This window comes from Ambystoma mexicanum, chromosome 8 (genome assembly GCF_040938575.1).
Source record: "Ambystoma mexicanum isolate Mex_15411 chromosome 8, UKY_AmexF1_1, whole genome shotgun sequence".
NCBI lineage: Eukaryota > Metazoa > Chordata > Amphibia > Caudata > Ambystomatidae > Ambystoma > Ambystoma mexicanum.
In genome coordinates this window covers 112,934,481-112,958,180 of record NC_090929.1, presented here as the reverse complement: position 1 = coordinate 112,958,180, position 23,700 = coordinate 112,934,481, and the positions used below count along the sequence as shown (strand labels likewise).

General features: G+C 48.1%; 1 protein-coding gene across 3 annotated transcripts in view; it reads right to left on the bottom strand.

Moving 5' to 3' along the window:
• The window catches only part of GOLGA1 (golgin A1), an 804,100-nt gene that overhangs the window by 274,545 nt on the left and 505,855 nt on the right, over positions 1-23,700 (bottom strand). The gene's annotated exons all lie outside the window — the stretch shown is intronic.

The following is a 23,700-nucleotide window of genomic DNA, read 5'->3' as shown; positions in this document are numbered from 1 at the left end:
AAGCCTTGTATCTTTAATGGATTCACATGCTGTGAATAGATTTTTATAGCAGTATACATGTGTGGAGGAGAAATAACCAGGCATACAAAGATTAGAAACCTTTTCATTTTTTGCGCTCATGCGAGAAGTATACATACGCAAGTACAAGAAAAACACCCCGGAAGCTGCGGGGCTTACCTTACTGGAACAGCCGTTGAAGGACTGCTCATCCCATCTGCACGCCTTCCGTGTGCTGCTGTTGTAGGCAGTAGTGCCTGGTAAATGTGTGAGGCACTACCCATGTTGCCACCTGGCAAATGTCTTTGACGGGCACTCCCGACCAGAAAGCCGCTGAGGCGGCTGTGGCCCTAGTAGAATGTGCCCTAGCAGCAGTCCACAGTGGCCTGCTGGCCTTTGCATGGCAAAAGGAAATCGCTGAGGATATCCACCTTGCTAGGCCTTGTTTTGTGATGGCCTTCCCCCTTGTTTGAGGGACCAAAGGCGACAAAGAGCTGTTTTGTTGATCTAAATGATTTTGTCTGTTCCAGTTAATATTTTATTTTTGAATAACTGTTCATTGAATTTAAACAGCACAACAATAACATAAAAATAAACAGGCATTCATCAGAAAGGCAAGGCAATATCGACAGCGGCAATGGCAATGCTGGGCAGAGGGGCCATGAGACGGCTGTGAGACAAATAAATGCTGGCAGTACTGGTTGTGTCTTACTTCTTCGATTTGAGGGAAGGGTGGAGGGGAAGAGCGAGAGGAAAAAAAAATGGGGGGAAGGAAGGAGGGGGAGGGACGGGGGGGCAACGGGGAGGGGTGGGTTTCATTGAGCATCAAGCCATTTACCCCATATCTTTTCAAATTTACGGGGGCAGCCCCATGCGTTATAGATTCGGCGCTCCGAAGTTGCACATCTGTTTAGTTCGTTACTCAAGCGGTTCGGGTGCAGTGGGTCTGCAGAACCCCAGTTGGCAGCGATGAGCCTTTTGCTCGCCCCCAGCGCGACAGTCAAAAACATTTTTTCGTACTTTGTCAGGTCTACTTCTCCCCAGATGCACAGAAGTGTCATTTTAGGATCTCTAGGGATTGGCGTCGCCAGGACCGTAGAGATCGTGTCGATGCAATCCCCCCAGAAGACCTGCAGCACCCGACAGTCCCAGATCATATGGTAGAAGGTGGCCGGTTCACTCTTGCATCTGATGCATGTCCCATCTTCGGTTCCCCCCCACCTGGCAAAGCAGTGCGAGAGTAGTAAGAGCGGTGGAGGATTCTAAGTTGTATTAAGTTTTGCTTCTATCCCGATTTGTCTGGGGGACATTAATGTGTCTAACCAGTCTTCTGGTTTAAGTTCACCCAAATCACTCTTCCGCCTTTCCTTGAGCCTATCAAGTTGTGTGGCCCCGAAAGAGTTGAGGGCCTGATAGAGGGTAGACGTGACCCTTGAGGGGATTCATTGCGGGAGGACATTGGTCTCAATGGGAGAGCAGGGGGGGGTATAGTTGTTATGTCTGGGAACTGGGTGCAAATGGCGTGGGCCAATTGCGCATGTCGAAACTGGTCCATAGGTGTCGAGCCAAATTGCTCTTGCATAGCCTGAAAGCATAGGAGGTGACCCCCTTGGATCACGTACGCTAGTGAGTTTATCCCTTTTGCTCTCCAGTGTTCAAAAGAGCCCATTTTCATTATTTCCGGGAGGTATGCATTATGCCATATGGGTTGGGATCGTGTAGGCTTTACTTTCCAGCCAACCAGTTTGTGTGCGTCTCGCCAGGCGCGATGGATATGGTGTGTTATTTTTGGCAGTGTCGGGAGCTGATTGCTGGCGGCATACAGGACCTGTAGAGGGGGGACTGGGGTCATGGTCTCCATTTCAATGCCGATGTGTGGCAGTGTGGGGTCTGCGTGTAACCAATCATTCACCAACCCTACCTGCGCCGCTAGGTAATACGTGCGCATGCAAGGTAGACCGATGCATCCTTCCCATACTGATCTCTGGAGCGTGTTAAGGGCAATTCTGGGTTGCTTCCCTTCCCATAGCAGTGTACGGAGGTTCCTATCAATGAGTGCGAAAGATTCCTGGGGGGATAGTGAGCGGGGAGTTTTGGAGAACATAAAGGAGTCTGGGGAGGGTCATCGTCTTGAACAGCGCAGCCCTGCCCATTAGCGATAGGGGGAGTCATTGCCAGTGGGTGACATCTCTATTAAATAGTTCTAATACGGGTTGAGGGTTGAGTTGGAGGAACCCCTCTAGTGTCGGGTCAAGCCGTATGCCCAGATATTTAAATTCCCTGATGCAAACATGGTAGGGGCAAGGTTCTGGAATCGCAGATTCACCTCCTTGGATCGGGAAAGTAAATGGTTTTGGCCTTGTTCACCTTCAGGCCAGCAAAGTTTTGATATTCCTTAAGGATAAGGGAGACGGTCGGGCATGAGGTACTCGGGTTGCTGAGGCATATAAGGTCGTCATTCGCGTAGAGCGAAAGTCGGTCCTCCCCTCCCCCAGGCCAGGCGAATCCAAACCAGTTTTGGTTTGATCTGAGCTCTATTGCTAGTGGTTCGATGGCGAGGAGGAATAGAAGTGGGGATAGGGGGCACCCTTGTCTAGTACCTCGGCCCAGAGGGAATGGTTTAGAGGACCTGCCATTCACCCTCACAGTGGCCTCCGGGAGTGCATAGAGGAGTTTGACCCATGATATGAATGTTTGCCCCAGGTTCATTCTGACCATGATTGCCCATAAGGCGTCCCATCCCACAGAGTCAAATGCCTTTTCAAAATCCACCGCCAGGAGGGCCAGTGGTGCTGGTATTTCGGCGGCTCTGCTCAGAGCAAGTTGAATTCTTCATAAGTTCATGTGAGTGGATTTGTTAGGCATAAATCCACATTGATCTAGGTGGACGAGTGTCTCAATCACCTTTAGTAGTCTATTATCAAGTGCTCTGGCGAGAACCTTGGCCTCTCCGTTGATCAGTGAAATGAGACGGTAGGAGGCGCATTCCTTCGGGGGTTTTCCGGTTTTATGTATGACGACTATGCACGCCTTCCTGAGGTCCGGGGGGAGTGCTCCTCGTTCCTTACTACGTAAGAACATGCGGTGCATATGAGTCGATAGTGCGCCGCCTAGGCACTTCCAGGTCTCTGTTGGGAAGCCATTGGGGCCTGGGGTTTTCCTGGGCTGGAGCTGTACGAGCGCCTCTTGTATTTCATTCTCCGTGATTTCAGTGTTCAGGAGGTCTGTTTGCTGTTGTGAGAGTTTTGGGATATCAATCCGGTCAAGATAGCGCGAAGGCTCGAGTGTGGGGCGTCCGGCGGGTGGGGTGTAGAGCTTCTTATAGTAGGCAGCAAAGGTTTCGACTATATCAGAGTCTTCCGTCAGCAACACTCCCTCCGGAGATCTGATAGCATGCACCTGTCCTCTGCTCAGTTCACGTTTCTCCAACCAGGCCAGAGTTTTGTTAGCTTTATCACCTCGTTCGTAAATTTGACTCCGGACCAGCTGATGTGCCATTTGTGCGTTGTCCAGGGCTATATTGCTGAGGGCTTCCTGTGCCGTGATCAGGGCTTCCATTGCTGCTTGAGTGTTATGTGCAAGGATTTGCCGTTCACATCTTAGTACTTGCGCCTCTGCCTCCCTGACCTTTTGGGCATGTTGTTTCCGATGGGCGGATATCACCGAGATAGCCTCCCCTCGGAGGACCGTTTTATATGCCTCTCAGATCAAGATCGGGCATTCCACTGAGCCTTCGTTCACGTCGAAGTATTCTGCAGTATAATTCTCAAGTTCTTCTGCAATTTCAGGGAGCCGCAAGTGATGTGTTCAGACGCCAGTTACTATCTGGACGTTGCCCGGCCTTCTTCATGGTTATAAGGAGCAGAGACTGGTCCGAAATTCCTCTTGCAAGGAATTCAGCTGATAGGAGTCTATGGGTTGTGCTGCGGGGGATGAAGGCGTAATCAATTCTTGAGAATGGTTTATGTATGCTGGAGAAAAAGGAAAATCCGGCCTCATCGCCATGTAGTGAGCGCCATGTGTCTATTAGCCCCAGTGCTTTGGCAAACGCGGCGAGCAATGTTAAGGCCGGTCGGGTTCCAGGTCTCCGATAAGATCTATCGACAGTGACGTCCATCACATCATTAAAGTCTCCTCCTATCACCCACAGGCTGGCTTCTTCTTCCAGGAGCAAGTTCCACAGTTCAGCCAGCAATTCTTTAGTGAGCGTAGGGGGGCGTAGGTTGCGGCGAGGCCCCATTTCTCATCCCAGATGTCAGCGAATAGTACCACAGAGCGGCCTCGGGGATCGGTCATTACTTTTCTGACTTGTATGGAAACTCGTTTATGGATGAGTATCATTGTACACCTGGCGCCTTTTGTGAATCCAGCTTGGTAGGTGTGCGGGTAATTGGAACGTATGAAGAAGTTGCAGTTTGTGCCAATCAGATGTGCTTCATTGAGGAGAACTATGTCTGGTGAATATCGGTTAAGATACTGTAGCACCAATCTCCGTTTCACGCTGGAGCCAAGGCCGTTAACATTCCAGGACAATAAGGATAGCGCGTTGGTGCTTACTTTATCTGCGTGGGTCGCGTAGTGGGGCGTTTGGGAGGATCAATGGAGGTCTTGTATATTTTTGAGGTGTGTGGAGGTATACACCAGAGGGAGACGTCCGGAGGTTGCCTTGTGATTGTGTGATCGATAACTGGGTAGCTCGGGTATCATTGGCCCCACCTGTTGACAGTGTTTGATTTCCATGCCAGAATATGCCTGTGTCATGCCTTCTCATCCTGTGATTCAGGTTACGTGTACCCCAAAAACTCCCCCAAACCTGTACTCCCCTTCCCCCAACTGGGAGCACCTGTCGCCCAAACATTAAACTTGTAACTAGAGAACTTCTTCAGGATGATCCGGACTGGGGTGGTGCCTACGCCGCTGGATGAGCGGCGGCCGCTAGGGTAGAGTTCCCGTGTCATTGCACTGAAGGTCAGCCCCCGTTTTGCGGAGGGCTCATCCGTTCTCTGTGGGGCTGTTGGTCAAGTGCTGCGTGATGTCCCCATCCGCACTTGTCGGCGATAGAGGGGGCGAGGGTTGCCCGGGCCGGGGTTTTTGCGCCAGCGGGCCAGGTGATGCGCAGCTTGCTCTAGAGTTAGTGAGGACTCGTGTTTCAAGCCAATCCCATGCGTCCTTACGGTTGTAGAACAGATGAGTGGTGCCCTTGTAGTGGACTTTAAGTAGTGCCGGGAAGAACAGGGCGTATTTGACAGGTAGCGACTGGAGTTTCTTCTTGACTGAATCGAACGACTGGCGAGCCTTCTGAACTTCCTTGGTGTAATCGGGGTAGAACCCGACCCTGTAGCCGTTGTATGTGATCGGGCCGGAGCCCCTTGCCATCTGCAGGATCGCATCGCGGTCTCGATAGTTCAAAAGGCGTGCAATTATTGTTCTAGGCAGGGCACCAGGGGTAGGGCGACCGGTGGGCACCCTGTGTGCTCTTTCTATGGAGAAGAATTTGGATAATTTTTTGGGAGTGAAGACGCGAGCCAGCCAGTCTTCCGGGAAAATTTCAGCGCTGGGGCCTTCCTCCTTCTCCGGTATCCCAAGGATCCTGAGATTATTACGACGCGCCCTTTCCTCGCTGTCCTCAGCGCGATATTCCAGCTGGGTGACTTTTTGGGTGATAGTGGCGAGTTTTTGTTCCAGCCGGTGGACGGTGTCTTCTGTGACTGACACCCTCTGTTCTGCTTCACCGACCGTAGCCAACAGGTTGTGTAAATCCTGGCGAATGAGGGACACCTCTGTGGATAGGCCTCCCATTTTGAGCTCCAATGATGTTCTCGAGTCCCCAATCGTTTTAGTGAGGTCTGTCAAAGAGATTGGAGGGTCGTGGGGTTCCTCGCTACCACCTTCCTCTTCTGGAATCTGAGTCCCTCGGCGGAGAGGGGCCCCATTTTACCTTGAAGAGTTTGCCTTTTAGACTTTTCTTTTCCCATGTTGCGGTTGGCGCGCCCGGTATGGCAGCAGGTCTGGGTATTCCTCGTTGTCAGACAGGGAGGTTGGGTGTTGCGGCCTGGAGGGACCACGCGTGGGTCAGAATGCTATGTCGCAGCAACACAGGGTGTCCACGGTGTGCCCACACAAAGGGCGGCGCCGAAGACAGTAGAGTGTGTTCCCCCTGGATGTGGACCCCCTCTTCCAGGGCTGCCAGGCACGTGGGGAGGGTGCAGTGTGTGCAGGGGAGAGTTCGCCTTTGCTGCACTGGTGCCCCATAGGAGCTGTTCCGAGGGTTGTCTCCTGCCATCGCACCCCCACCACAGCCCGATTATGCATAGGTCCTGCGGAGGGGGGGGGGAATATGATCTTCCCAACAAATGCAGGACCTTGCCACTGCACTGTTCACCAGCGTAGCACTAGCCAGTGCTTATTCCCACAACATAGAGTTCCGTTCACAGGCTCGTGGGCCCTGTCGCCGATCGGAGTGTATGAGGAGCCGTGGGGGGGAGGGGGAAGACAGTGCAAGCCCCCCACCCCACACGCACTCCTACCTTGCCGTTGTGTCCGTTCTCAACGTGTTGTCCACCAGCGGGGGAGCGCAGCACTCAGCCCTTCTTATCGTGCTGCGACTCGACCCCGGGCGATGCAGTCTCGCTGACAGGGGGTGGTGGGAGATCGCCTGGGGAGGGCAGGCATTGTGGGCCCGGTCCTGGGGCAAGCGGTCACGGTGGCTCTTAGGTCCGTGCGTAGGGTGCAGTGGCCCTCCGCTGCTTCAGGAAGGAGGGGGGGCCCTCTCGTGTCCATTACACTGCCGGGAACGAGAAGAATGCAATGTCCCCCGGATCGGGCGGGAGGGGCCACAGTTGACAATTCGCCGGTGGAGCGCCACAGGGTCTTGCCTTCCAGCCCGTCGGCGTGTCCTCGGTGTATCTCCTCGCCTGGGATCTGCCGTGTTCGGAGTGCCTCGGAGGGGGGAGAGGCGGGCAGTCGCCACCTCCCACGCCACAATGGCCGCAGATCGCCCGCCAGCAGTCTTTGAGCTGGCACTAGAGCCCCCTAGTCCGATTCGTCCCCAAAGTGCAGCGACGGCTGCTCTGATGTGTCCGCTTCTGCTCATAAACAGATGGGGTGATTTTGGATAGCAGAAAGGGGCTATAATTTAGGATAAATGTAGCGGCCACCGGGAGCCGGTGTGTTTAGCTCCTCATGCGTTGCACGCGCAGTCCCAGATAATATTTTAATGCCCTTTTAACACCCAGAGATTGTAGAGCTCTCTTCGCTGGGGAAGTGGTGTTTTGAAAGAATGTAGGCAGAGTGATGGTTGCATTCTTGTGAAATTCCGATGGTACTATTGGGATGAAGTAAGGATTGGTGGAGAGGAATACTTTGTCCTTCGCGAATCGGCGGTACAGAGAGTCCGCCCCTAAAGCTTGTAGAGTTCAGAGACTCGTCTGGAGGACGTAATGGCGATTAAACTTGGTGTGTACCGAAGATAGCAGAACAAAAGGGGGTTTCATGAGACCACTGTTAGGACAGTTTTTCTGAAGTCCGACACAACTTCATCAAAACCATACAGCTGAGACAGCACAAGACTCCACTCTTAGTATAAGGCTGTACCACCTGAGTTCATGGTAGCGTAGACAGAGCAGTTAGGCTTATCTTAGGAGGCATAGAGGGCTGCAGAATCAGTACAAATTAAATTGTAATAACAATGCTCCAAAGAAACACTGAAACACTATGTATTATAAAAAAATTAATGCTTTATTTAAATACAAGTAGGCCCAGATAACTCTTCGGGGAAATAAGTACTATCACATTATATATAACCACAATTATAAAAACACAACACTATGATTAAACGTGCACAGACCAGAGCATTTAACCTTATTTGGCACACCTAATAGGAGTTCTAGAGAAGTCAAAACCAATAGTTACTTTAAGATTACTTTCAGTAATACAAGGGTAGTAGGCCCTATCAGTTGTACTGTGACGCTCAGCAAGAGATCACATAGTAATATCAACTTGAAAATATACGTTTCTGATCTAGTGAAATACAGATTCTAGGAACAGTATAAACTGGGGTTGGACCTTGTGGTCTAATATTCAATTACAGTTGCTTTTCAGTTGACAGACTAAGGGAAGTAATAACTAACTTTTAGGATAACACAGTTATACTCAAGGTAAGTAAAACCTATACACTTTTTACACAAGCTATAAGCAACTTAAAGGCAGGTGTAAATCTAATACTCGTTTTGTGTCTGTCTAAAACAGACCAGGGAAAGCAAAACCCAGTGTTACACTTTATGAATGACTGAAAGCTATTCTAGGTAGGTAACACCTAATGCAGACTTATTCTGGACAGGCTAACAGCAAGTCAGGCGAAGCAAGACCCAGTTGGGCAATCATACAATTATCCTAACGGGAATAATAAAGTGAAACCAACAGCATTATTTTTGGGAAAGAGGCACAACCATTTCACAGGTGAGTAACTTAACCTTACATATACTTTTCAGAATAGTGCATCACACATTCAAGGTAAGTAGGAACTTTTTTAACTGTTCAATGTCAGTTACAGTTACCAACCAACTTCTTTTGCAAGTAAGTCACTTTTAAATACGTATTCTCTTTTCTAGGCAAAAGGCCCAATCCTTAGAAGTCTTTCCCTTATTCTTGGAGCATGAGTGTTCTCAGTGGCAGAAGGGGGGTCACTGGGGTCTAGTGTCCAGCAGACAGGTCAGAATAGGTTCTTAAGTAGCAAAAGTTAGAGTTCCTAAGGAAGACTGTTCAAACAAGTAAGTACTTTACTTTTAGAATTAGTTGGGGGTCCAGGGGCTTCACAGAAGACACTCTAGGAGGATTCTGCAGGGGCCTGGGTGAACTGGATGAGTGACCTCCCAATCACAGAAAACGCCCCAAAGCTATAGAGAAATCACAAAAGGCTTAAGTTAAGTAAAATACCCAAGCCAGCACAGTACCGCAGCACAGAGGATTTTGCAGCATGAGGACTTCAGGATCTGCAGCCAAAAACTTGGTCATTGAATTCCTTCAGTAAGAAGACGGGACACTGGAAGGACTTTTGCAGACAGGATCACGGGGAAGGCTCTAGGCAAGGTTTTCCCCGTGGCTGGATGCCGCTCTGTGGGTTTGGTGCCTTTTCAGGAGCACAGTAGAAGACTGAATATCGCTGGTCGGATTCTCGTTGTTACAAAGATCCAGCAATCTGGTGAGCGGACTTTTGGACTTCATTTGTGTCTCTGGAGATCCAGCAGGATTCCCACAAAAGTTTCAGCGAGATTCGGAATTCAACAGTACAGAAAAGGCACCCATGGGTGCTCATTTTACCAAAATGGCCATCTTGTTTTGTTGCCATTTTAGTGTTCCGGGAGGTGGAACACTTGTAACACAATGTTGTTGTGAATGGTCTGTGCTTCTTGAGATTGGGTGTTTGACCTTGTTTGCACAGATAAAACATTTTGGTGGTATTGTCCATGAAGATTCGCACCACTGACTTCCTGATTAGAGGAAGGAAAGACTTTAGGGCGTAATGTACCGCCCACAGCTGCAGGACGTTTATGTGGAGGATGGATTCTTCGGGAGTCCACAGGCCTTTGACTTGGTGCTTGTCTAGGTGAGCTCCACACCCTCCTAGGGAGGCATCGGTTACGATCGGCATATGGTGAGTGGGTTCTACTAGGGGCATCCCTTTTGAGATGTTGTCGAGGATTGTTCACCATTTCAGCGAATTTGAGAGAGCCAGGGTGATGGTGACTTTGTCTGACCAGGACCTCTTTGTACCGGCCGCATTTTTAGCCTGCAATTGGGTATTAGTGGAATGCAGGATGACATGGGTGCCTAGTAGAGCCATGTATTTGCATACCATGACTTTTTGTTTGGAATGAAGGAATTTGGCAGGGTTATACATTTTTTCACTCTGTCGGATGAGGGTTTGACGAGGCTTTGTCGCATGAGAAATTGTGCGGCCAAGAATACCAAACTTCTTGATGGAACTGTGTCGTAATTGATTGCAAATCCCAATTTTTGGAGACGAGCTTCTGTTTGTCTCAGAGAAACCGTTGCTTCTTGATATGTTGGGACCTCGAACCAACCAGTCGACTAGGTATGGGTAGACTGGTGGCCCTGTTTTCTGAGGAAAGGCAGTTGGTGAATGTCCTGGGGGGCTGATTTGAGGCCGAATGGTAATACTCGAAACTGGTAATGACTTTCGGTGACCTTTAATCTGATATACTTTCGGTGTCTAGGATGTATTCAGAGGAGGAAGTGAGCGTCTTGCTGGTCTAAAGCCGCTAGATATTCGTGGGGTTGTACAGCCTTTTTACATCTTGTAGTGTGATCATTTTGAACTTTTGCTTTTTGATTTTTTTGTTAAACTTTCGCGAGTGCAGGATTGGACGCCACTTCTCGTCCGGCTTCTTGATGATGGATTATCTTGAATATACCCTTTTTTCCTTTGATATAGGAGTAACCCTTTCGATTCCCAGTTTCTTTAACATTTGGCGCATTTCCTGTTGTAGAATTGGAAGGTGCGGGTGCAACACCATTACGGGAGGTAACGGTTTCTGTGTGCGCTTCCAAAAAGTGGCCATGCTGTATGGCATCTAGCACCCATCTGTCTTTTGTAACTGCTTGCCATTTATGGAGATGAAATGCCATATTTCCTCCCACCGGTGTGTCTCTGAGGCAGTTATTGCTGTGCCTCATTCCGTCTACCTCTATGATATGTGGTTGATCTGCGTTAGTTTCCCTTGTATCCCTGGGAGAAGTATCCCGATCTGCCGTCATTTTTGTTATCCCTTGAGGACGAGAACCTAGATTGTCCCGAGGCACCTCAAAAGCAACGGAAAGACCTTCTGCCCTGTAAAGCTTTTAGTGATCTAGCAGTATCTGAGTCTGCTTTCACTGTTTTAAGGCCCTCATCCGTTTTGTCACCAAAAACGTTCTCTCCCTCAAACGGCATGTCCACCACCTTATGTTGCACCTCTTGTCTAAAGTCGGTGCAGCATAGCCATCCTTACTTCGGACGACGATCCCATTACCAATTTGTTTGAATCACGGTTTTGCGAGATCTCCTGCAATATTGATACAGTGGTTTGAGGCCTCCTCGCCTTCATGTACCAGTGACATGGCTTCTTTCCGCTGCTGCTCTGGAAAGTGCTCTAATATAGGAGCCAAGCGATGCCATATTTCTCAGTCGTAGGGAGCCACTATTGCAAGGGCATTGGCGGCTTTAATAGGTGTTGCCCCGATGGTGAGCACTTTTATACTGAAGGCATCGATTTTTCTGCCTTCATTGTCCAAGGGAGTGGCCATTTGTGCTATGTACGAGCCTTGCAACCTGCTGCCGCTGACACAACCGACTCCGGAGAGGGCTGTGAGGTTACACATTTTGGTGTATAAGGGGCCTTCAATTTTTTGTCTAGTCTCCCTTTAAGTACTGGTTCTGAGAATGGATGTTTGAGAGTGCGTAGGCCTTCTTGCCAAACATGATCTAGAATGGGTACAGAAAACACAGCCTTTCTGCGCTTACCCATGTGATAAAAAAGAAAGCAATCTTTCTTTTCCACTGCCGGAGGTAAACCAAATTCCTGGCACGTCTTGGATACCATGGAGTGGAAAGCACGGATGTCGTCTGGAGGAGAGGATTGTGCTGGACTACCCTGTGTATCCTGGTCTGGATCACCCGTATCCCATGTATCACAGCGAGGAGAAGTTGAAGAGGCAGTAGAGCTTGTGTCCCTTGGAACTGTGTCTTGATCTGTATCCTCTAGTTTCCCTTCTTGTTCACCTATGAGCAGACTATCCCTTCTTGGAGGTGGAGGTCTAGGTGGAGATTGGGCTCTATGTGACGAATGCAAACGCTTGTCGCTGCCCCTGGCTGAATGCCCTTGATCCCTTGCTCTTGCTGACCTGGCATACCCTGGTCATTCTTGCATAGATTAACACCTTGTGGCTGAGGAGGTGGAAGCCTGGCATTGAGTTGTCCCAGCAGCGTTTGCAGAGTGGAGAGTACCTGCAGGGAGAGTAAAGAATGCAGGTTTAAAAAGGGGGTATGGTGGGGTTATACCTCCAGTTCCCGAAGGTGTAGATAGAAGACCAATGTTAGGAGTGCTTATTCATTGGTTGTGTGCATGTTTATGATCCTATGAGTAATTCATGCAACTTGTTATCCCAAATATTCATTGCATGTGCATAGTTATTGACAGCTGGAATCTGGAGTCTTGCTGGTGAAGGTTCCAGGTTGGTCAGTTGGAGAAGTTGTACTGGCTGGGGGTCGCTATGAAAGCAGCTTGGCTTACTTCCTGTAAGCGTATTAATAAATGACTGCTTACTGATCCAGCTCGTGTGTGATTCCCTCAATTCAGTCGTAACAACCAAGTGATACATTATGCAGCCTCAGAGGTGTTTTGTCTCCTCTTGATGGGAGGCGACCAGGAGGGTTGTCCTGTATAAGTTGCCTTCCTCGGAATCAGAATCCGTGACAGTGGGCAATCTTCTCTAGTAGGCTCAAATACCGATGTTATTTCATGCTGTAAGATTTTATCTGGCATGATGTCAGAGTAGGTTATAGGAGACACTCCTAGAGGAAGATATCTGTCCTCTCTAGGGGTTTTCCGGATTGCCTTATTGCAGGATGATATATTGTCCTGTTGTAGTTGTTGGATAGGTAATTCCAATTGAACCCTGGCTTCAGCCGTGGTAATGGATGACAGGGTTGATGGAACTGCAGCCTCACTCCAGGAAGATTTTGTTTTTTGGTTGTTGACGAGAGGATCGTCGACGAGTGATGTCACGATTTCGTAGTCGATTTCATCCTCAAAGCGAGTATCGTCGACCATTTGGTCATCGGGGGCTGCTACGTGGATGACTCTTGTCCAGGGGAGGATCTGTGATCTTCTTTAGAAGCGCGAGACTACAAGAACGAATGGTGTTTATTTTTCGAGAACGAAGCCGGGGTCTTCGTTGACTATTTGGATTTGTGTTTGTCCTTCGTTGGAAAGGAAGTCCTCGACGAGTGGGAGGTGGTCTTGATCGACGGTCCTGAACCTTTATCCGACGGTTTCGTCGATGGGACTTTTGACAACTGCTTAGAGATGCATTGGGAGCCTTCACTGCCACTTGGTGTTTTTTTTAAGCAAGAGACTGGGGTGGGGGGTGTGGTCTCATCGTGGCTCATCGCCGATTTTGGCTCACCCGGTTTTTGTTTTTTCGCCTGAGATTCTTCAGACCTGGACCTGTGGCTTGATGACGAACGCCTGTCAGAGTGAGTGGTAGCTCTCCCACTCTTTGACAAGTTCGCTTTCGACGCCGGGTATGCCCCTTCATTAAGGCAACAAGTAAGCTGATGGTTCCAGTCTTTAAGGGTTTTCTGTGTAAAACCCAGACAGATTTCACATTCCTCCAGTGAATGGTTAGGGTAGAGGCAGTATAAACAGTCTACATGCCTGTGAACTTCGTAGATGTTCTTTAGGCCGCATGTCCCACAGAGCCTGAATCAGGATTTTTAGGTCCAACGGTCTCCATGTTTTTCAACAGGGCCGTAGATGAGTCGGTTGCTCCGGTTCGAGTTTAAATTGTAAAAATATGTATTTTAAGGTGAAAGATAATTATACACTCGACGTCCTATTGGTGGGGTCCAAAAGCACCCACAACAACGTTGATGGGACACTCAAGGTGTCAAACATTTTCCATCGGATACGTACTAAATCAAAATAACCAGCGATTCCCAGCCTGGCGACTGGGAATATTCACAGCATGTGAATCCATGAAAGATCCAATGCTGGAGAAATGTATTTATTTTTACACAAAGATATTTAAAGCATTCTTTAAAAAGCAGTAATTAGCTGTAACATTAATTCTCAGTTAGGATTCTATTAAAAAAGTGAACAATAAAGCAGGTGAGTAATTCATTCATATGTTACACATGTTCCAGCACCCGGAGGTGACGTCATTTGAGGTCAGCATAGCATTTAGATAGTATCACATTTGCAATATTGAGTTTGTCAAGGAAGGAAGGAAAGGTTAGGGTTAGATCAGAACAGATTGATAAGTGATAAGAACAGATATAATCTCCCAGAGGGATGCAGGCAGTCTATTATCCCAGCATTATAGTGTTCAACATTTAAAACCTGTAAGGGAACAAGCACTGCCAAAGCCAATAGGTTCAGAAGGAGGCCCTTAGGGAGCCAGGACAGCCAAAGTCAATGGACAAAGTCAAAGTTCAGATGCTCTTCTACTTAGAAACATTTTCTTAAATAGTCTGTGTTTAAAAGAAAAATCACAGCAACTCAAGAGGAGTCATGTTTAGAAAGCACAAGCTGTAAGGCCAATGCAGGCAAGTTGAGGTGAACTTAGTGTAGGGTTAAATCGCACCCCAAATGGCAAATGGATAAAATACCCCAACCCCACACTACCTTGAAAATGAAGAAAGTGTTCCAAGTGGTTGCCTTCACGATGCAATGCAGTAGACCCTTCTTCCTGGTAACGAAAGGGAGGACGTCTGGCCGGCTCCTGCAGCAGCACTCGAGAGAGAGGGACTTTGCAGCAATGGATTTTCTTGGATTCTGCGGCTTTGTGGTTTTGGCACCGCCAAAGAAGAACGAAAAGCTTGGGTTAGGATTTCCTTGATCCCTCAGTCCTGGACTCTGGTGAGGGGACTCTGGACGCAGATATTTTGCTTATGTAGGTTCCTCTGGATGCCCATGAAGATCTGGCCGGATTCGGACTTCGGAAGACAATACACTCACAAGTGGTCGAGGTGCCCTGGGTATTGGGCTTCTGCAGTCTTGCAAAGTCGCAGCAAGTCGGGGGCTGCGCCAAAATAGAGTTTGTCTCAAGGCTAGTTGGTCCCACCAGCCTAAGGGAGGAAGTTGTCATTTACGGGTCTTCCAAGTCGATGTGAAAACGGGATCAGCACAGCTGCAGGGCTTCACCAAGCAATTTGCGGTCCAGGCGGGTGCTGCTAGCATCTTCTCTCGTCTTCTGCTTTGGATGTTGTCCTCCAGTGGTGGACTCTGCTTCTAGTCCCCAAAACCTTGCTTTTTATGCAAGTTCACATTCATTCACAGCCCTAAGCTGTCTATCACAAAGCAGGGTGGCTGTCCTGTAGGACAGCCAGCCGGCCTATAGAAACTGGTTTTACTCAGTCACACCTAGAGACAATGACAGGGAGGTTTCGGGACCCTCCCTCACTTCCTGCCTTTCTACACAGTGGAGCCTGGACAGGCTTCAGGGCTGAAGCCTGCCAAAGGCAAAGGACTCAAACCTGATGCAAACAACAGAATACGAGCATAGAAGAAACAAAAAGGAAATGTTGAAAAAAGACGACGGGGGCTATTTTTAGAAAATGGTGTGCAGCACTGCAGCTGAGGTGTCAGCCTGCAAATACATGTCACTAGGTAGTAAAAAAGAAACCACGTTAGTGTAACTAAATGTTACATGAGGAATGGGTTAAAGGAATTACTATGCAACCCCCCAGCGCTCCACATAGGTTGGTGTGTGCTGGACCCATAAAGTAAAGGTAAGTAAGACAGGGGTCATCTTACTATTCTTTGGAACAGTAGTTCCCCCAAGAAAATGTAGTTCTATGTGTCAAAATGCAAAACCAGATGCCTATGGAATTTACCAGACTCCATAAAATGGTAAGGAACATAGAAAATCATAGCAAAACACACAAGTGAGTGAGAAAAAGGCTCCACTCAGGAGGAAAAATGAAAAAGCCCCGAGTCCAGCAAAAGAGCTCAGGGTCTCCAAGGTTAAAGAAAATTGGCACAGAGATGAAAACTCTCCCAACCACTCGTCCGGCCCACCAGACTAAGGGACAGGAGGATTTAATCCACTCCTGGATGAATCTCTTGTGCCAGTCGTTCATTCTTTCTGGAGAGACCATCAGCATTTTGGTGATTGCATCCTGACCTATGCTCAATGGTAAAATCAAACCCGTGGAGGCTGATGGACCATCTAAGTAATTTAAGATTTTCCCCCTTCATTTGCATTAACCATCTTAAGGATAGGTGGTCAGTTTGAATAAGGAAAGTAGAACCATACAAGTATGGCCTAAACATCTTTAAAGACCACACAATGGCAAAAACACTCACACTCTATAGTTGCCCTCCTTGTTTCACGGTCCTTCAGTTTCCTACTGATGAAGCAAATAGGTTGTTCTCTGCCTTGCTCATCCAGTTGACGTAAGACTGCACCTATCCCTGTATGAGAAGCATCTGTTTGTACTAGAAAGTATTGGCTGTAATCAGGAGCTCTTAAGACTCTAGCTTTTCAGAGGGCTGGTTTCAGCCCTGCAAATGCCTTTGCACACTGCTCATTCCATCTGGCCGTATTAGGAAATTTTGGAGAGGAGATGACTTTCAGGGGAAGAACTATGATCCCATAGTTCTCAACTAAATTTCTCTAGTACCCAGTTAGACCTAGGAAGGCTCTCACTTGGGTTTGAGTAGTGGGGGTGGCCCAGTCCTGTACAGCTTGAACCTTGCTAGGAAAGGACCTAATCTCACCACCTCCAACCTCATGGCCAAGGTAGACCACTTTTGTCTGATCAATTTGACTTGCCTTTATGGTCAGATGGGCCTGTTCAAGAGCCTGCAATACATATCCAAGGCTGAACACTGCTATGTCATCCAAGTATGCCATGCAGATGTCCTCTAACACATCCAGAACCTGGTTCACCATCCTTTGGAATGTAGCAGGTGCATTCTTTAGTTCAAAAGGCACAACCCTACACTGGTATAAACCTCCTGGGGTGGAACATGCAGTTTTCTTGTTGGCATGGTCTATCAGTGCTATTTGCCAATAGCCTGAGGTCAAGTCAAATGTGTGGAGGAACTTGGCAGATCCAAATGTGTCCACCAGCTCATCTGTCCTTGGTAAAGGATGGACATCAGTATTTCAGTATTTGTGACTGCATTTAGAGCTCTATAGTCCACACAGAATCTCAATTATTTAGTTCCTGCGTTTGGCACTAGTACAACTGGACTAGCCCATGGACTTGTAGATGGCTCTATAAACCTGAGGTCAAGCATCTGGATAACCTCTTCCTTAATATGAGTCCTGACATGATCAGACATTCTGTAGCCCCTGCTTTTAAACATGGAGATTGTCGCCAGTGAGAATATTATGCTGGCCCCAAGGGGTACAGCCTGGTGTCAGAGAAAACAGGGAGGCAAACTGACTCTGCACTCTTCCTGTTGCTGCACAGTCAGATCTGAAGAGAGAGTTTGACTCCTTCAATTGTCTCATCTGAAGGGTGTACCCCGAGGAGATCAGGATGAGGCTCACTGTCGTCCTCCTCTTGATCAGAGGCTAGAAGCAAAGTTCCCAGTTCTGGTCTAGAGACATAGGTCTTCAGATGGTTAGATTGAAAGACCCTAAGGGCCTCCTTGGGGTTGCCCAGGTCCACTAAAAAATTCACCTCTTCACGTTTGCCTACAACCTTGAAGGGCCCTACCATTTGTCCTGTAAGGCACTCTGCCTTGTAGGAACCATAACCAATAGTAACTGGTCTGGAGTAATTTCCACCATGTTGGCCTTCTGGTCATGCCAATGTTTGACCAGAGCCTGACCAGCTTTCAGATTTTCTTTTGCTTTCGGTCATGAAAAGTACCATCCTCCTCCTGAGGCCTAGCACAAAGTCTGTGACACGGAATGGCTTCAGGGATGGGGGACTCTCCAAACCCTCTTTAATCGCGGCCAAGGGGACTCTGATTGGATGACCACAGAGGAGCTCAAAGGGGCTTAAACCCACTCCAGCTTGAGGCACCCCTCTTTAAGCAAATAAAAGGCATTGCAGTAGAAGGTCCCATTTTCTTCTCCGGGGTTCTTCTAAGGCACCTATCATGCTCTTCATTGTTCTGTCAAACTTCTCTACCCGCCCGTGTGTTTGAGGGTGGTAGGCAGTTGAGAACTTGTAAGTTACTCCACAGTTCTTTCACATGGTCTGCATGTAGTGAGACATCAAATTAGATCCCATGTAAGAGATAAGTTCCTTAGGAAACCCAACCCTGGTAAAAAAAAATACCCAGGAGAACCTTAGCCACTGCTTGGGCATTAACAGTGTTCATAGGTATAGCCTCAGGGTACCTGGTAGTATGGTCTACCACAACCAATAGCCTGTGGAAGTAGGAGGTCTCAAAAGGAACTCCCACCACTGGGAGGTGCACTAAAGGTTCCACGTTTTTGGATCCACTTTTGCCAGAGGTCTGGCAGGTGTGGCAGCTTCTACAATGTTCGTCAACATCTGCACCCATCTTGGGACAGTAAAAGTACAGAGAAAGCCTCTCTTTGGTCTTCCTGGAGCTCAAGTGACCAGTTAGTGGTATCTCTTGTGCTAGTTGGAGTAGCCTAAATCTCTCCTCCTGGAGTACTACCAATTGCCTGAAGTCCCATGGGGTAGATTCTGTAGGCTCACAGTAGTCTATGCTTCCCTGGTTCTTGCCCTTCCAGCTGGGAAGCGGTCTGTTGTCTTAAACCTTCTAGAGAGGAACACGCTCTCTGTCCTCTGCTGAAATCTGCCCCAGAGGGTTCACCTTCTGCAAGCAACGACTGCAGCTCAGGATGGTCTCTAGGATCCAGATCTTCCAAGCAGGGAAGCATCTCCTCCAGTTCTGTTTCACCCAAAACTGGGTTTTCAGGAGTTGGTTCGTCCACCCACTCAGTTTCAAATGGGGATGGGGTCACTGGGGGGACCTGGGACTGTCCTCTCGGGGAAGTCCTCATCTTCAGAGCAGGTTTACGTTTGAGACTTTCTTTCCAGAGACTCTGGATTTCTCCTTGGTCTCTTTCTTCTTTTTAGAAGTGGAAGGTTGCCGTGTCTGCTGGTTTGAGGTACTGGATTCCTCCCTGACCTCAAACTGAGAGTCTTTTAAGGTTGCCTCTCTTGTCAGCTCTTGTATCCTTTTACTGGGAGGCCTGGGGGTACTGGAAACTACTCCAAGAGTTTGTACGTCATCCCCCAACACAACCTTCCCAGGTACTTCAGATTGCACACTAACAGGAATTTGTATAGTTATGTTATTGCACTGGAGGTGCGGTTGAAAGCGGCCACCTGGAACTCATTAGCTCTCCCGATTCTTTCATCTAGGAACAAAGTGCGGGCGCAGAGGAGTGGAGCCCGGACATCAGTGAATTCGAGTGGGCATACTAGGTCAATCTACACCTAAGACCGAGGAAGCCCCTACAGCCGCACATTCAAACAAGGGATCTGGAAAACCACAGCAAAAGACAGCAAGGAAAGAGTGCTCTTGGAATTCCTGTGGCATTTTACCATCGGAGCTCTGATTTGCGAGAGCACAACGCCGGTATAGGAGGAACATTCTTGGTGTTTTCTTTATTTTCCTTCTTTGTTCAAACACGGCTCACGAGGAAAAGCCGGCAGCAACAAGGGGAAGGCTCAGTGATATGTCCAGTGCAACTGAGGCGCAGGACTGAAAAGCCAACAATGCACACTTGAAGTCTGTTTTGTTCCTCGCCCTCGTTTATATCTTTCTGCCCCCTGGACACTTGAACTCTGATTTAAAGAAGGCAAACCCGAGGCAAGACTTTTCTTTACTTTGGTTCTGAATGCACAGTGCCAGCGAGAAGCCTATTTACTTTGCATTATTTGTGATATGAGTTACAAAAGCTGCAATTTCGTTCTGAATGCCTGATTAAACCCCTTCTTTTATTTAACCTGAATTACTGACTCCTGCCTGCTATTTAACAGTGGTGGCAGGGGTGGGATTCATGGTAACGCCTTACTACTACAACCATCATGGAAGCAGTAATAGAAACCTTGGCGGAAGGGCAACAAAAACTACAGCAGCTGATTGAAGTGCAAGGCCACCAGGCATTGCAGCAAGCCATACACGTGCAGAGCGCGTCCCAGGACCAAGGGAAAGAGGCGCTAAGAAATCTGGGGGAGGCTGTAGCCGCGACCAGGACACAACCGGCTCTACCGCCTACTATTCTGCAAAAATACCAAAACGGGGATGGTCCAAGTTTTTTCTTTGTTAACTTTGAGCGTATTGCAAGAGCAGCACAATGGCCACAGGAGAGATGGGCGTTCTTTTGGCCCCTTTACTAACGGAGTCATGCAAGGGGCCTACCAAGCTGCCAACCCCACAGGCGATACCCCGTATGCCAAGCTGAAGAAAACAATCCTCGAAAGGTTTGGAATGGATGAAGAATCCTACAGGATTAAATACAGAGAGACCGGAGAAAGCCCAAGACAGCTGTTCTACAGGATACAAGATTTAGCTGAGAAATGGCTGCAGCCCAGCACCGCTACAGTAGGACAAATGAGACAAAATCATGTTGCAACAGTTCGTGGAGGCATTACCCAGTCCAATCCAAAGATGGGTAAAACAGCATCACCATTTAACCCTGCCTGAGGCCAGAGATGTGGCCACCACCTACCATAAAGCAGGAGCGCCCAGATCTTTTACGATACCTCTGGTGAAATCACTTGGTGAGGCTACAACCCAGCACCAGGGCCCTTACCGGACGCTCCCGGCGGAGCCTAGAACCAGACCAGAACTCTGGTCAGTAGTAGGTGGTGGCATCCAAAATAATTCAGGCCCACAGTGCTTCGAATGTTGAGAATGGGGTCACATTGCGAGGTTCTGTTCCAAGAAAGCAAAATCCGAACCCATGGAAATCGAAACCCTTCAGTCACAATAATACAAAAGGAAGAGATTACCCTATGTGATAGAAGTCACTGTGGATGGCCACCCTGCACAAGCCATTCTGGACAGCGGAAGCAGACAGACAGCCATCCAGCCAGCCACATGTGAGCAGTTCAGAGAAATTTCAGGTGAGAAACATAGCAGTGAAATGTGTGCACGGCGATATGAAAGAGTATCCCACACGGGACCTCATCCTGGGGGAAGAAAGGGGACAGTATATCTATAAAAGCAGCGGTGATACCCTCCCTTCCAGCATCAGTCCTAATAGGCACCGACTTTCCCAAGTTCGGAAAATGGTTACAGGCAGCTCCTTATGCTGAGTCCGAAATAAGAGAATATCCAAAAAGGGAAATGTTGTCCCGGGCTCAGAAGAGGGAAATCAAGGCAAAGTGGAGGGCAGAGGTCCATGACATAGCCCTGATAGACTGGAGAGTGGAGGATCATATTACCTCCTTCCGCACGGAAACAGAGAACGATGACTCTCTCAAAAGAATGAGAGAACAAGCACAGGAAGGGAACCCTAACAGAGGTTCCACGCCATATTTTAAAGAAAACCGGGGCCTCTATTACCGGGTTACCAGAGGTGCTGACCACACAGAACAGGAGCAGTTATTGGCACCCCAATCTTACCGCTCGAATTTGGTGCAACTAGCACATGATCACAACACGGGGGTACATTTGGCGGAGAACATGACGCTTAAGAGATTACTCCAGAATTACTATTGGCCTGGAATATATGCAGAGATGGCTAAATATTGCCAAGAATGTTCTACATGTCAAAAGACGAGCACCCATATACCGGCCAGGGCCCCATTGCAGAGAATGCCCATCATCAGAGAATGATTCCAAAGAATAGGGATGGACATTGTGGGACCTCTTGAACCAAGCAGTCGGGGAACCAAGCAGTCGGAGATATAAGTACCTATTGGTAGTGATTGATTATGCCACCAGGTTTCCAGAAGCTTTTCCTTTAAGAGGTACCTCAGTGAGACAATTATGCGATTTCCTGCTACCCTATTTCGCAAGAGTGGGAATACCCCAAGAAATAGAGACAGATCAAGGGAGTAACTTTATGTCGGTAGTGATGAAAGAGGTCTGCAAGACCTTGGGGATAACTCACCTCAAGACCTCAGTGTATCAACCTCAGATGCATGGTCTGGTGGAGAGGTACAATCGGACAATAAAACAAATGCTACAAAGAGCCACCAGCCCCACAGGGTTGGGCTGGCACAGAACCTTACCTTGGGTCTTGATGATCTTGCGCGACACCCCACAATCCTCTACAGGGTTCTCACCATTCGAACTCTTGTTTGGAAGGCAACCCAGGTCCATCCTAAATGTGTTAAGGAAAACATGGGAATCCCAGGAAGAGACCAATTTATCGGATTATGTTAATAATCTACACCACCACCTGGGACGCTTGCGTGAACTGGCCCAAGAGAAGTTAGGAAGAACACAATTACAGCAGGAGAAATATTACGATCAAGGGACCAGATTATGCACCTTCAAAGCCGGGGACAAAATGCTGGTATTGCTACCTACCAGCTCTAATAAAATGTTGGCTCAATGGAAGGGTCAATATAAGATCACAAAGGTTTTAGGTCCTGTAAACTATGAAGTGGAACAGCCAGATCGACAAGTAATGCAAAAGAACTAATCATGTGAACCTGCTTCAATTGTGGAAGGAACCAACCCCTCCGATTTTTTTGTAGCACACAGTCAAAACTATTGGTAACAGAACAAACAGTTCCCATGGTTCACAGCGGTTTACAGGATGTAGTGGTAGAAGATAAGCTGAGTCAAGAACAAATCACAGAATTATTCAACCATCTGCAACCAGTTTCCGGTGTTTTCTCAGGACTTCCCAGGCGAAATAAGTTGGTGTCACACCACATTAACACAGAACCAGGAAAGAATGTACGACTCCGTCCTTATCGTATGCCCGAGGCAAAAAGAGAAGACATGAATCAAGAAATGAACGAAATGTTGACACTGGGGGTCATTATACCATCTAAAAACGCTTGGTGCTCCCCAATAGTTTTAGTGCCCAAACCAGATGGAACCACCAGATTTGGCATGGATTTCAGGCAACTAAATGCCATATCTCACTATGAGGCGTATCCCATGCCCAGAATAGATGAGTTATTAGAGAAATTAGGGGCAGAGGCGTATCTAAGCACATTGGACTTAACAAAAGGGTACTGGCAGATTCCATTACATCCAAAAGACCAAGAAAAAACAGCATTCGCCACTCCTCAGGGTCTCTTCCAGTTCATGGCGTTACCCTTTGGGCTACACGGGGCGCCAGCTACCTTCCAAGCACTAATGGACCAGTTACTTAAGCACATTAAAAATACGCCGCAGCCTATCTGGACGATATAGTCATATTCAGCACATCCTGGGAAGAGTACCTAGTACATCTGAAAAAGATAGTGATAACCTTGGAAAAAGCAGGCCTTCATATAAATCTAAAAAAATCCAAACTCAGTAGGCAGCGGGGTCATAACCCCCTTGGTAGATAAGGTCCAAGCATTACAACAGCTACAAATACCAACCACCCAGAAAGGAATAAGGGCATTTTTGGGGTTTGTGGGATATTAACAGAGATTCATACCTCATTTCTCCACCATTGCGGCTCCACTAACAGACGCCCTAAAAACGAATAAACCGCTGGAAATTAAGGAGGACGTCATCAAAGCCTTTAATGCCCTGGTTGGCATGATTGCTAACAGACCAGTTCTAGACTGCCCTGATTTTTCCCAACACTTCTATTTACAAGCAGATGCCTCAGGTTGTGGTCTGGGGGCTGTTTTGTCGCAAGGAACAGAGAATAACCTATGCCCCATCGCCTTTATTAGCAGGAAACTGCTACCGCACGAATTGCCCTATTCAACCCTGGAAAAGGAATGCCTTGCTATTAAATAAGCGGTGGAGTCCTTATGCTACTATCTACTGGGAAGGAAGTTCACCATATTCACAGACCATGCGCCGCTACGTTGGCTAGCTACTCAAAATGATTCTAATCATAGAGTTTTGC